Raw genomic sequence first — 13,444 nt, 5'->3', positions numbered from 1 at the left:
AAGTTACTTTATCTCTGATTTTTTACACACTTTTCTTGCATCCATGAAAACACTTCTGTGGCTTAAAAAATCTTCAAAGCAGTGAGATCTAGGTGGTTTGGGTGGAGTAGAAACGTAGAACCCCTGTGTGCAGTCCTCTCCGTAGGCACTGGTCCCGTAGCTTGCGCGGCCTCTCGCTGTGGAGGAGGAAGGGCCGTGGCGGTTCCAGGAGCCGTCGCTTGCGCAGCTGAGCAGGCCCGTCACACTCCTCCTCCTGCAGCTGGAGACGAGAGAGTCTTGCTATAGCTTTGCATGTAGCTAAAGGTCACAAAAGTAACCTATAGTTTTTTTTCTTGGTGTTTATAACCATTTAAAAAATACAAATTGAAAGTGATTATTGGGAAGTTTTTTTTTTTTTTTTAAACTATATTTCTGGAAGATAAACCTGTTAGAAGTTACAATCCACCATCTTCTTGCAAGACACTGCCCTGCATCTGTGAGACCCAGTAGGAACAGTTGGCACAGGAGGGTCTGTGACTACTGCCCCCTTACTAAGTTCTAGAACTTCCCCAGCCTTCAAATGTCAGCGCCCTTGTCCAAACTCTGCTTTAGTGCATTTACTCTGATGAGTAAGGGAGCTTTCAGTAGTGGATCTGGGTGAGGTGTGTTGGAGGGTGTGCGCCCATGTGTGTGTCAGCCAGGAACCTGATTCACATATGAGCTTTTAAAACATGACCGTTCTGTAAGTTGGGAATGCCTGTGATACGTCACGATATTCACGCAATCCTTTTGAGTGGGATGAGGCATTTTAGAAAAACCAGACAAATTTGAATTCATTGATGTGTTCCAGTGCAACTAATTCTGTTCTTCACCTAAGTAGGAAATATTCTTTATGGATCCAAACTCCATTAACTGCTAGACAGGATGTGCCTGTTATAAGTGACTTTATTAGGAAAACCGAGAAGGCTTGTATTTTTGGGTAGATTTTTCCTGCATGAAGCAATTACTACTTAACATTATTTTTAAGATCTTTTTTCTTGGGCTGCTAGTTGTGTCCATAGTGCTTGATGAATGTCACTGACTCCTAAGGGTGTGGGGAGAGGTGGGGAGGGAGGGAGCACAGCGAGGTCGATGGGTCAGCTGTGCACACACTGTTCACACAATACCCTGGAACTCCTGGTTCTGCTCCTGTCAGAACCAGCTGATCTTATTATTCTTTCTCATTTTTAAAATCTTAAATTTATTGTAGTATGCCACAAAATGAGAAAAAGTTTTCGACAGTATTAGAACACCTCGTATCTTAGTTTGTAAAGTACTTCATAATTATGCCAACAATTTTTTGTGGGAAAATTATTGTCACTTTTAGCAAAATTGTAAAGAAATATAGATTCTTCCCTTTTAACACACTATGTTTTAAATCAGAATCTAGTCTTAGAGGATGTACTGCTTTTACACCATGCATCTGAACCTCACATTTGCTTGAGTTTCTTAGGTTTATAGGTAACATTTTAAAATGTCTTTTATTATGAAAACACATACAAGAATAGAGTAATACTCAACATCCGATTATAACTCATAGATAATATTGTTTCAACCATACCCTTTTTTCTTCCCCTCCTGTTTTTTTTTATGTGTACACTTTTTAGTGTACACATAGAAAAAAAAGTACACAAATCATAAGTCTACCGCTTGATGCATTTTATATATCCTCTGGTATTACTTTGAAGCAATTGTCATATTTTATTTATATAGTTCATCCTTATATTTTTAAACAAATGCAATTACAAAGACCAAGCTCATATAATGAAGCCATTTCCATATCTTTGGTGCATTGATAACTAGTTGCACCAAACTTTCTAAAATAAACAATCCAGAATAATACTATAAGACAGGTCGTCTTTATAGTGAAAGTATCTGATTGTTTATATTTTAAGCAAATAGGAGGTGGGAAGGTAAGGAATCCATGCAGGAAGATGTCTATAGCTCTCTTTTTCTGCCATGAATAAATAACTTTTTTAGTTTGTTTGACTTCAAGCCCTTAATGTGTCCAGAAAATCTACGCAAACTCCTGAATTACTTTGAAATGAGATCACGTGGCACGTGAAAAGGTCTGAGCATAAAGGAATGCAGGGGCAGCTAAGTCAACATCTCTTTCTTTTTCCTGTCACAGGCAGTGGGCGAAGCAGGGCCTGTGCCAGCTTGTTGAGGTGCGAAAGGGAAGGAAAGAAGGAATAAATAGCCTTGGAAGAGTCCAGACATGCATGCGCACGCGTGCGCACACACACACACGCACATGCACAGGCGCGCACAGAAGGAAGGAGAGAGGACAGAGGGTTGCCGAGGGAGAGCAAGGTGAAGAGAGCAAGCCTGCAGAACCTCGGGGAACTTTCTGATCCACGTGTGACAGCGTTAGGAGCCCAGAGCTCTCCCCATCCTTGGAAAACCCACCAAGAGCAGCTTCATTCCTTTCCCTTGCAGATTGGAAATGAGCCTTCTCATATTCATTGGAACTAAAGTAAATTAAATTGTGCAGGTATAACGAAAGAGTTAAGATGTCCCATGGAGATCTCGCCCACGAACTTACGCTTATCTTCAATAACGTCAGCATCTTTGGAGACAGAAAGTGAGAAGCCAAGTGGGGAGTGTAGAGGTCTGGGCAGGGAGGTGTGGGGCCCATGCCGCGCATGCTGATGCGCTCTTGCACGTGGCGCTGACCGTGGCAGCCTTCACATTGGCCACGCCGTGTTGCCAGGACACGGAGTGAGCAGCGTCTGCCAGTCACAGCCAGACCACAGGGGTTACGTGACCTGCGTGCTGAGGCTGCGGTCAGCCTTTGTTACGCTCTCAGATGAATTTTTTTTTGTAGCTGAAAAAGCCGTGTGAAATTATTTTTTGCTTCATATCTAAAAATAAAGTTTTCCTCATTAACCCCAAGTGCACTGACTTATTTGGGGAGTGCTGTTTTGTGAACCCTTCTACTTCTCATGTTTTGGGTGGTGTCTATATTTTAACCATTTCCCAAATCATTAAGATCTGTGCTTTTAGTGTCTTGGGCAGGCTAAAAATATAAAGGAGAAAAGAACCGAACTCATCAGTTGGGATGCATTTTAATAGTTCTAGCAAAAGACTCTTTTTGAAGTTGGATTTTAGTTATAACTTGAAATGTGAGTTTTATTTTGCCACCCTCGTTGATAACCACGAGTCGCCAGCTATGACATTTCAATAATGTCAGGCAAATTTGTGGGAAAGACAGTTTTAAATTCTTAGTCATTCCTCTGCCTCACCACTCCCCATGCTGAAAATCTGGGAAACGACTTACTCTGTTTCTCACTGGCCGGAAGGGAAAGTTGCGCTGCCGTTTTCGAGCTAGCGCGTAGCTGACGCTGCCGTTTTCGAGCTAGTGCGTAGCTGACGCTGCGAGGCTCAGCAGCAGGACCAGCGGCGAAGAACCCTCTTCGCCAGCCACCGCCGTGCTTTCGTGCCATCTCCCACTGGCTCTTGCTCTGCGCTGTCACCGGTTATGCACCCCGGGCCGCGGCGGTGGAAACTCTTCACCCAGTGTGTTCCGGCACCCCCCGCTGTCCTGCTGTCCTTCCTGCTTGGCCTGTAAAATGATCACACTTTTATGTGTCCAGCTATTTCCAGGTGTGTCCCTTTGTCTTAAATGAAACTTTGCTCTTCCCCCAAACCTGCATGTCGGGGCAAACTTCTGAGGGGCCACCCCTGGGTCACTGGGTGGAGGGCGCCACTCCCAGACTGTCGCACTCTCACCGTCTCCACCGCTGCTTCTGCGCGACTGGCTGGGTCTGCAGCGTTTTCTCTCTCCGCCTCCAGGATACTTCTGTCTGTAACACCTGGGTTATCTTTTCCTCCTCTTCTTCTGCCGTCAACAACCTCAAAATCTGTACCATCGGCTCATTCGAGACTTGGTCTTTCCTTTATGAAAGGTGACTCACTTGTCACCTCAGACCACAATTGCAGGGCATATTGGGGCTTGTTGGTGTTTGGAGCTCCAGGGTCCCGACCCTTGTGCTGACTGTATTTCTGTTAATACCTTCTCGTTCTACTGTCTTAATTCATAAATCTGTGCTCGCTGGTCCCAGCTCTCCCAGCCAACTTTTGGCTGTTCAGCCAAGACCGAGTGATCAGTCATTTCAAAGCTACCTGTGCTTGGCACTGCCCAAACTGTCGTGGGTGACAGGTAAGGGATCAGTACAATTTAACCCCTGCTTATAAGGAGTTTACAGTCCAGTAATGATAGACTCATACCCGAGTTTGGTATATTTGGATGATGCCTCATTATCCGTAAAATCAGTCATGAGATTTTCTTCCATAGAAGAGTCACTGCAGTCACTTGCCACCTGTCTGTAATTTAGGCCAGGAACCTCTGCTTGGGACGAACTCCTGTTGGAGGAAGCTCCTGACTTGAATGCTGCCCCCATCAAAGAGCTTGCGTTGAGTGAGTGGTTTAACGGTGGTATTACCAGCCTTGACTATGTGACAGGTGTACTAGAAAACAGACGCTGATCATTTAGAGGTCTACTGCAACATTAATTTGCTGATACGGAAGATTCTTTCTTTGGAGAACTGTGAATGCACTTGATGTACAGCACTTCTTAGCTGAAGTCATGCTGACTTAACCACCGCTTGCTAAAAGAATTAATCACTTTTATATGCTTGTACTCACGATGGTCCTCGTTTATGTCTTAGTAACCTACACGCAATCTCTGCTCTGCTTTGTTGACAGTTTTCTTTTAGCTTATGTGAGTTAGCTGTTTTCAGGTTTCTCAACACTGTCTGTTAATGGAACTGCGAGAGATGTAGTTTTATAGGTGTGATTTTGTCCCCTGGAGATTAATAGTATTGAAGATCAAAGAATCAGAGTGTTACTGTTGTAGGGAACTGTAGCAGTTATCTTGTCTAACATTGTCATGGTATTAATCAGGGAAATAAGACCAGAGATATTTTTATCTTTTTTTTGTCCATCACAGTTAAGCTGTTTGTGGATCTAAGATACCGTTGTTACCCATGCACCTGCTGTCGGTTCTCAGATGGGATTCTGTGCTAGGTGGAGTACAGAGGAATTATAGAGACCCCTTCATGTCATTTAATTTTTATCAGAAAGGTGCTTGGTGCTTAGAAGTTAAATAAAAAGGTGCTTTGTACCTTACCACAAGGTACAAAATAGAATAAGTGAAACTTTGGACTTAGATTGATATGATTTCACTGGACTTAGTTTGGGATGAGAGTCCTGGCCTAATGAGCCCCAGGGACCTGGTGTGACAAATTCTAGGGGTTGTCTTTCGTTTCGTGATATGCTTATTTTATTTGCTGGAGGGAAGCGAACAGGAAAGTTCAGTTGCTCTGGAGAGTGAAGGAGAATCCATACAGATACATCTATATAAGGAGGAGTGCATATGTATAGTGCATATTTTATATATATTATATATATAGTTTATGTGTTTAACGTGTATCGCCTGTTGACGGCAGTCTTTACTGTGAGAAATCACACCCCACTGCGTTATGGTGTTTGTTCAGAGGGAAGGAACTGCTCATTCAGTACCAGTATCACCATGTTGGGCCTTACTTAGTGACCAGTGGCAAACTATTGAAGGCCAGCTGCCACGTGTGTCACGGGGAAGCTCTGCGCTGTGAGCAGAATGAGCTGTCAGCTGTGGCTGGTGGCAGGGCGAGGGCGGCGCGGACAGAGAGGAGGTGGGTGACCAGGAGAGAGCGTCACTGGGGCAGGCACTGCGAGAGGGTGAGAGGACTGACCGGGAAAGGGATTCCACAGGACAGGTCCAGGGGAGGCTGGGCCAGAGACCGCGCCACCACCCTGAGAGGCGCGTGTGCGTCAGAGCACGCGGGCTTTGGTGTCGAGGTCTGCTCTGAGAAGTTTGGTGTGAAGCAGGCGAGGTAGGGCAGTGGCCAAAGGTGGGAGGGTGAACGAGTGATCTTTCTTCTTTAGGGCGGCAGATGCTGCTCACTGAAGTCGAGGCAAAATGCATTGAGTGTCTGTAGCGACGTTTCCTTTTTCTTTGGGGAAGGAAACTAGTTGGTATTTAAGAAATTTTAATCACTAATGTTTTCACAAGATTAAAAACTTTCTTTGAAAAGTTATGGTGAAAACTTATAAAATTTACCACCTTAACCATTTTAAGCACACAATTCAGTAGTTACATACAGCAGTCACACTGCTGTGACACAGAACTCCAGAACTTTCTCGTCTTGCAACACTGAAGCTCTCCACCATTTAAATAAAAACTCTCCTTTTCCACCTCCCCCCAGTCCCTGGTAAACGGGACTATTCTATTTCTATGAATCGGATTCCTTTAGATGCCTCGTAGTAGTGGAATCATACGATGTTTGTCTTTTTGTGACTAGCTCACTACCCTTGCCGTAGCGTCCTCAAGCTTCATCCGTGTTGTAGCATGTGTTGGGATTTCCTTCCTTACAGGGCATCATGTGTCTGTGTGTGTGCCTGTCGCAGGTACGCACCTGTTCCCTTTGTCCACTCATCAGGGATGTCAGGTTGCTTCCACCTTTTGCCCATTCTGAGTGGTGCTGGTACATGATTTGCAAATGTTTTCTTCCGTCCCGTCGGCTGCCTTTCCCCTTTGTTGGTCGTGTTCTTTGATGTACAAAACCTTTTAAGTGTGAGGTATTCCCACTTGTCGGTTTTTGCTTCTGTTGCCTGTGCTTTTGGTGTCATATCCAAGAAATGACTGCCAGATTCAGTCTCATGAAGCTCGTCTCCTGTTTACTTCTAGGAGTTTTACATTTTGGGTCTTACGTTTAGATCCTTAATCCATTTTGAATTAATGTTTATATCTGATGTATGTGGTCCGCCTTCATTCTCTTGCATATGAGTAGCAGGTTTTTCCAGCACCCTTTGTTGAAGAGACAGTCGTTTCCCCATTAAGGAGTCTGGTGCCCTTGTCCAAGATCATTTTACCATGTGGTTCCTGTAGCAACAGTGTGGAGTCTGTCCACTGCAGAATGCGTTTCCATTCCTGCCCGCCTCCTCCCTGCGCGATGCCCTCTGTAGGTGACTGTTTCATTAGTTCCTTCTGTGTCTCTCCAATGCACAATGTCCCCCTTCTTACCCAAAAGTGGCTAACACACTGTATATACTGTTCTGAGCCTTGTTTTTTTTTTTTTTTGTTGTTGTTAGTTAGCAATATTTCTAAAAGCTCTTTTCATATCAGGAGTATCCTTGTTCTTTTTCACAGATGCAGAATATTCCTTTGTGTGGATGAACCATGTTTTAGCCAGTGTCTACTGATAAACTCTCTTTTGTAATTATTAGAAACAGTGCTGCAGTGAATAACTGGAGAGTGTGTCATTTGGTAAGTGGTCAAGTACGTTTGCAGGATGGCATTTCAGAATTGCACTTTGTAAAGCCTGTGCTAATTTATCCTCCCACCAGCAGTATGGAAAAGCACGATTTCGTAGTCGAGTTTTGTTTTTTTTTAACTTTGATCTTCATGGTTTTGTGGCTTGTGTCCAGGGAAGAAGTATTCATATGATGTCATTTTTATTAGTGTGGTGGTAATGTAAGAGCATTTAATGTCTGAACTCAGCACTGGAGAGACAAGTAGAGATTTCGTCGATGGCGTAGAAATACCAGGGGGGCAGCACTAACCGGCCCTTCTCTCCACAGTTTCTATGAACCAGTTTCTATCTAAATGTGTTTTCGGTTGCTTTTTGGTACCTGGAAGTTTGAATATGTGTATCAGAACCTTAACATTGAGAATTGACACTACTAGTCGTGCCAGATTTGTGTTATCTCAACATTTTCTTAAGGTCAGACCCGAGGTCTCACTAACTGATTCACGGACAGCTGTTGTCACGCGGCTAGGGAAGCAGCTTGGTCAGCACCTCACGGACCCACCGCAGCCTGTAGCGTCATCTCACCCAACACTGTTCCCCTGAGACCACCATGAGATTCCCTTTAGAGATGTCTCATATGCTCCCATATCAGTTTTGTACAGCTGCTTTTGCCCTTAAAAGTTTGACATCCGCTGTTTTTCTCCAACAAATGTAGAATTCAGTAAACCTTTTTCTCTTCAGATCACAGGAGGATTTGCTTTATTCGAAGGGAATTAGTTACAGGTACTTTCAAAGAAGCTACTTTCCAGGCCGGGCGCGGTGGCTCACAGCGCCTGTAATCCCAGCACTCTGGGAGGCCGAGTTGGGCGGGTTGTTTGAGCTCAGGAGGTCGAGACCAGCCTGAGCAAGAGCAAGACCCCGTCTCTACTAAGAAAAATAGAAACAAATTATATGGACAACTAAAAATATATAGAAAAAATTAGCCGGGCATGGTGGTGCATGCCTGTAGTCCCAGCTACTCGGGAGGCTGAGGCAGGAGGATCGCTTGAGCCCAGGAGTTTGAGGTTGCTGTGAGCTAGGCTAATGCCATGGCACTCTAGCCCGGGCAAAAGAGTGAGACTCTGTCTCAAAAAAAAAAAAAAGCTGCTTTCCCTTCTTCTTACCCCAAAGCATTCTGAAGCATGAAACTAAATTGGGTGAAAACACAGCTAACAGATCCATTCAGACATACTTGTGCATTTGGGCGTGTGGATGTACACACACATGCCGTGATTCCTCTTGGTAACGAATCCTATTGTCCACGTGAAATCCTGGTCTGGATGACTCACTGCAGTTTCGCCGTGACCCAGAATCAGAAAGAGGGTGGTTTGATGACAACAGCGGAACTGTCACGCTCAGCTTAAAGTTTGAGGATCCCCGTTGCGAAAGTAGTAGATTAAAGCACAGCCAAATCTCGTTCAGGGATGAGGGATTTGTATAGTATGTAGATATAATATTTGTTCTCTTGGCCATTCTGTTAGGGTGCGAGCTAGTGCATGTGGGTTTTGGGAGAGATTTCTCCAGGCAAAGATTAGGATAGAAAGAAGAAAAAGTTTATTTTACTTTTTCCAGATGGGAAAGAGAGGGAGGTAGTGTTGGCAGAGAGAATCAGGCCTCAGGCCTCTGATTTAGGGTGAAGAAGATCCGTGGCCGGATCCCAGGGCCCTGCTGCACCTGCTACGCTCCTCCTTCCCGGCAGATGTCCAAGTCCGGGCGTCGGCAGTTGGCGTCCTGGCCTTGCCTGGAGACGGCGTCATCGCTGGAGACCTGAGATGTGGCTGAGGCCTGGAGCTGGCACCCTGCTGCTCACCCAGGAACTCTGTAAAAAGCAGATTCTCAAAAGCAATTTTAAAAGAGAGAGATTTATATCTCTTTTCAGTCTTTTCAGCCCTTTTCAAAAGTGCAGAACAGAACTCCCGTGGGTGCCTGTTGTCGAGAGAACTCACAGGATTGATCTTTAACTGTTACTGGGGACATTGTGGGATTAGAGATTTCCTGTGTTTTTGGTGCCCTCTCACGTCCATTAGAAATATGTCACTATCGGAGTAATAGTGAATTCACTCCTCTATTCCCAGTTTCTAGTAGTGTTTGCCAGAAGCTTAAATCGACAAACTGTTTTTCTCTATTTTTTTCCCTTTATAGTGCAAGGTTTACAAAGAAAAAGGACACGATAGGTGCTTTTGAAAATACAGGAAGAAGTTTGGACACTACCTTTTAATATTTTTGGTTTGGTACTCGGTGAATCGGTTAAGTTAGTTGATGGGATTGTGCGGCACAGGCGTGGGTTGATGAGAACCTGGGGGCTGCAGACCTGGGCGCCGGAAACACGCACAACACAAAGCCTTCTGCAAACACTGAGGGCCGGGCCGGGACTGGGGCCCGGGATGTCCGTGAGCCGTGTGGCTTGCGGTTTGTGTCAAGCCACGTAAATCGTGTGACTTGCTGTAGGTGATTGTGTGGCGTCTCCAGCTGGAGTGGGGAGATCAGTAAATGCTACAGTCAGATAACATTCGATCAAGATCAGCGGCAGAACAGACTTGGACGGCCAGAGTTCAGAGCGTCAGAAGTGCGTGTTTCCGCGCACGCCATGCGTGCTCAGCCGGTTGTCGGTGCTCCCCGAGGTGCTGGGTCCCTCGAGGAGTGTTACGAGCCACGGTCTCGTCAGACTGCCTGCCGGTTAGAGCTCAGAGCACTTGAAGAAACGTTCCGTTAATGTGCATAGGGAAAGGCAGGCCCCGAAGTAGACTGACTTACTCCAGATACTGCCAAATAATTGCTTCCATGTTCAGCGATACTTCACACATCTACCACGCCGCTCGCAAAGAGAATTCAACACGGGGTGTCAGCACTAGATGCCGGAACCAGAGGGTTTTTCTGCAGAGGTAGGATTGTGCCAGTAGAAGGTGTCCGAGTGCTGGAAATACTTAATGATACTTGTTCGTCTGCAATGAGAATTACTTTCAATTTGAAAAATTCTTCTTTCTCTGCTTTTCCTTTAGACTAATCGCTGTAATTGGTGAGAGAGTGGTGTGTGTTTATTTCGATAATAGCTGTGTTATGGTAATTGCTGATTTTTGAAACAATCACCGTTTGTTTTTTAGCAAGTACATTTTTTCTGATGGTTGAGGCAGAGACTAGGATGATACACGTAGTTCACTACCACTGCAGAATTCCTTCTCCCCGTGAAGGCACAGGACGCCAGCAGTGTCCTACTCTGACACAGATTTAAACTTTGTGAAAGAAGCTCAGTCTAAGCTCATGGTAGACATGTATCTGCAGGTGGAAATATTTTTGTGACTGGGTGGTGGGGGGGGAGGTTTATGTAGCTTTTCTTTTGTTCAGTAGCTACTGTGTATTTTCCATTTGGATTTCCAAGTTGCTATATGTATTTTTAAATTTATATGTTTGCCAGCTTTTCATTAAAATGAATTTATTTCTCAATATTTTGGAACTTTTAAAGAGTCTCATTATGCTTTTCTTGTATTCATTCTTTAAGAAACCCGACTATAGAAAAAAGTTTTCTCTTTTCTCTTAGTATATAAAAAAAACTTTTGAAATGATTATTTTATATAAATTTCTTGTAAAGTCAGAAAGTAGCAGATTCATATTTTAGTTGCAGAAGGGACCTTGGCCATGATCCAAGCCCATCAAACATCCACGCGAGGGTTTGAGTACTACCGTGAAGGACTCTTGTGCTGTGAGGACTAGATTTCTCTTAAAAGTGGATATTCAAGTTTATTCTTTAATTTGCTTTTTTTCATATACCAATTTGACTTTTTTCTAATTTGAATTTCTATCAATCACAAATTGATCATTTGTGTTGCTCTTTATTGGTGCATTCCTTTTTAACTGAGAGAATTTATTTTTTAGAGCAGTTTTCGGTTGACAGAAAAATTGAGTGAGAAGTACAGAGCTCTCACTTTCCCCCTCAGTCCCTCGCCCCGCCCACAGTTTCCTCTGTGTGAGTGTGTGTGTGTGTGTGTGTGTATGTGTGAGTGTGCATGAGAGTGTGTGTGAGAGTGTGTATGAGTGTGTGTATGTCCAAGTGTGCGTGAGAGTGTGTATGTGTGAGTGTGCGTGAGAGTGTGTGTGAGTGTGTGAGTGCGCATGAGAGTGTGTTTGAGAGTGTGTGTGTGTGAGTGTGCATGAGAGTGTGTGAGTGTGTATGAGAGTATGTGTGTGTGTGTGAGTGAGAGAAAGAAACAGAGTCTCATTCTAGCGCCCAGGTGGGAGTGCAGTGGCACGACCGTCGCTCACTGCGGTGTTGAACCCCTGGGCTCAAGCGATCCCCTGACCTCAGCCTCGCCAGGAGCTGGGACTGCAGGCATGCGCCACCACACTTGGGTAATTTTTGAATATTTTTTAGAGACAGGAATCTCGCTGTTTTACTTTGGTTAATCTTGAACTCCTGGCCTTGCGTGATCCTCATGGGATCACCCGCATAAGCCGTGAGGCCTGGCTGGTGTCCGTTATTTACGTCTGACATCAGTCTGGCATGTTCGTTACAGCTGATGAGCCGGTACTGATGCGTTATATTAACTACATCTGTGGTTTACAGGAAGGTTTACTCCTTACATCGTGCAGCTATAGGTTTGACAAACGTGTAACGACGTGGACGCACCATTACAGAATAGTCTCGCTGCCCTAAAAATCCCCTATTCATCTCTCCCTGCCTACCTGCAGGAGACCCCTGGCAACACTGCCATGTTTACTGTTTCCGTAGTTTTGCCTCGTCCAGAATGTTCCACATTTGGAATCGTGTAGTATTTAGACTTTTCACGTTGGCTTCTTTGACTTAGCGACGTGCATTTAAGGTTCCCTCGTGTCTCTCCAAGGCTTGATACCTCATTTCTTTCTGTCGCGGGATAATATTCCATTGCATGGTTGTGCCACGGTTTATCCCTTCACCACTTGAAGGAATCGGGGTTGCCTCACAGTTGTAGCAGGTGTGAATGAAGCTGTTGTAAGCATTTGTGTGCGGGTTTCTGTGTGGCCACAGGTTTTCAGTTCATTTGAGTAAATACCAAGGAGTGCAGTTGCTGGGTTGTGTGGTAAGACCGTGTTTGATTTGGGAAGGAAACTGCCAGACTATTTTCCTGCCAGCAGAGACTGGGAGTTCCTGTTGCTCCGTGTCTTTGCGAGTGTTTGACGTGGTCGGTGTTTTGGATTTTACCTGTGGTACCCGCCCCCCCCCATGACTTACCGTGCGGTTCTCCAAGGACATGCGATGGAGAGCATCTTTCATGTGCTCATTCGCCCCCCGTAGGATACGTCTTCTTGGGCGAAGTGTCTGTTCAGATCTTTTCACCTATTATTAAATTGGGTGGTTTATTTTCTTATTGTTGAGTTTAAGGGTTCTTTGTATATTTTGGATAACTATCCTTTATTAAGCATGTGTTTTGCAAAGATTTCTCCAGGCTGTGGTTTATCTTTTCATTTCTTTAAGAGTTTCCTTTGCAGAGCAGAAGAGTTTAATTTTAATGAAGTTGAACTTATCCGTTTTTTCTTTCCTGGATTATGCTTTCGTTCTTGTATCTGAAAAGTCATTGCCAAACCCAGGGTCAGTTAGGTTTTCTCCTACATCGTCTTCTAGGAGTTAAGTTTTGTGTTTTACATTTGGGTCTGTGATCCATTTTGAGTTCATTTTTGTGAAAGGCGTAAAGTCTGTCTAGATTTAATTTTTGAAATGTGGATGTCTAGTTCTGACATCGTTTGTTGAAAAACTACCCTTTCCATGTTGAGCTGCCTTTGCTTTTTGTCAAAGATCAGTTGGCTGTATTTGTGTGCGTCTGCTTGTGGCTCTGTTCTGTCACCCTGACCCGCGGTCATCCAGCATCCGAGGGGTGGTCCCAGGACCCCTCCCGGATACCCACATCCACGGATGCTCAAGTCCCCTCTGTAAAATGGAGCAGTATTTCCATAGAACCTGCACAATCCTCCCACGTACTTTAAATCATCTCTGGATTACTTACACTACCTAATGCAGTGTACATGCTATGTAAACAGTTATTACATTGTATTTTTATTGTTGTGTTGGGGTTTTTTTTTTCCACTAGTATTTTTTATATGAGGTTGGTTGAATTCCCTGGTTGTT

General features: G+C 44.5%; 1 protein-coding gene across 1 annotated transcript in view; it reads left to right on the top strand.

The window, feature by feature from the left end:
* KLHL2 (kelch-like family member 2) overlaps nt 1–13,444 on the top strand; it is an 85,419-nt gene that overhangs the window by 54,574 nt on the left and 17,401 nt on the right. The gene's annotated exons all lie outside the window — the stretch shown is intronic.

This window comes from Propithecus coquereli, unplaced genomic scaffold, assembly GCF_000956105.1.
Source record: "Propithecus coquereli isolate 6110/MARCELLA unplaced genomic scaffold, Pcoq_1.0 Scaffold53, whole genome shotgun sequence".
Lineage (NCBI taxonomy): Eukaryota > Metazoa > Chordata > Mammalia > Primates > Indriidae > Propithecus > Propithecus coquereli.
Note: the sequence above shows the minus strand (reverse complement) of the source record. Positions and strands in the feature narration are given on the sequence as shown.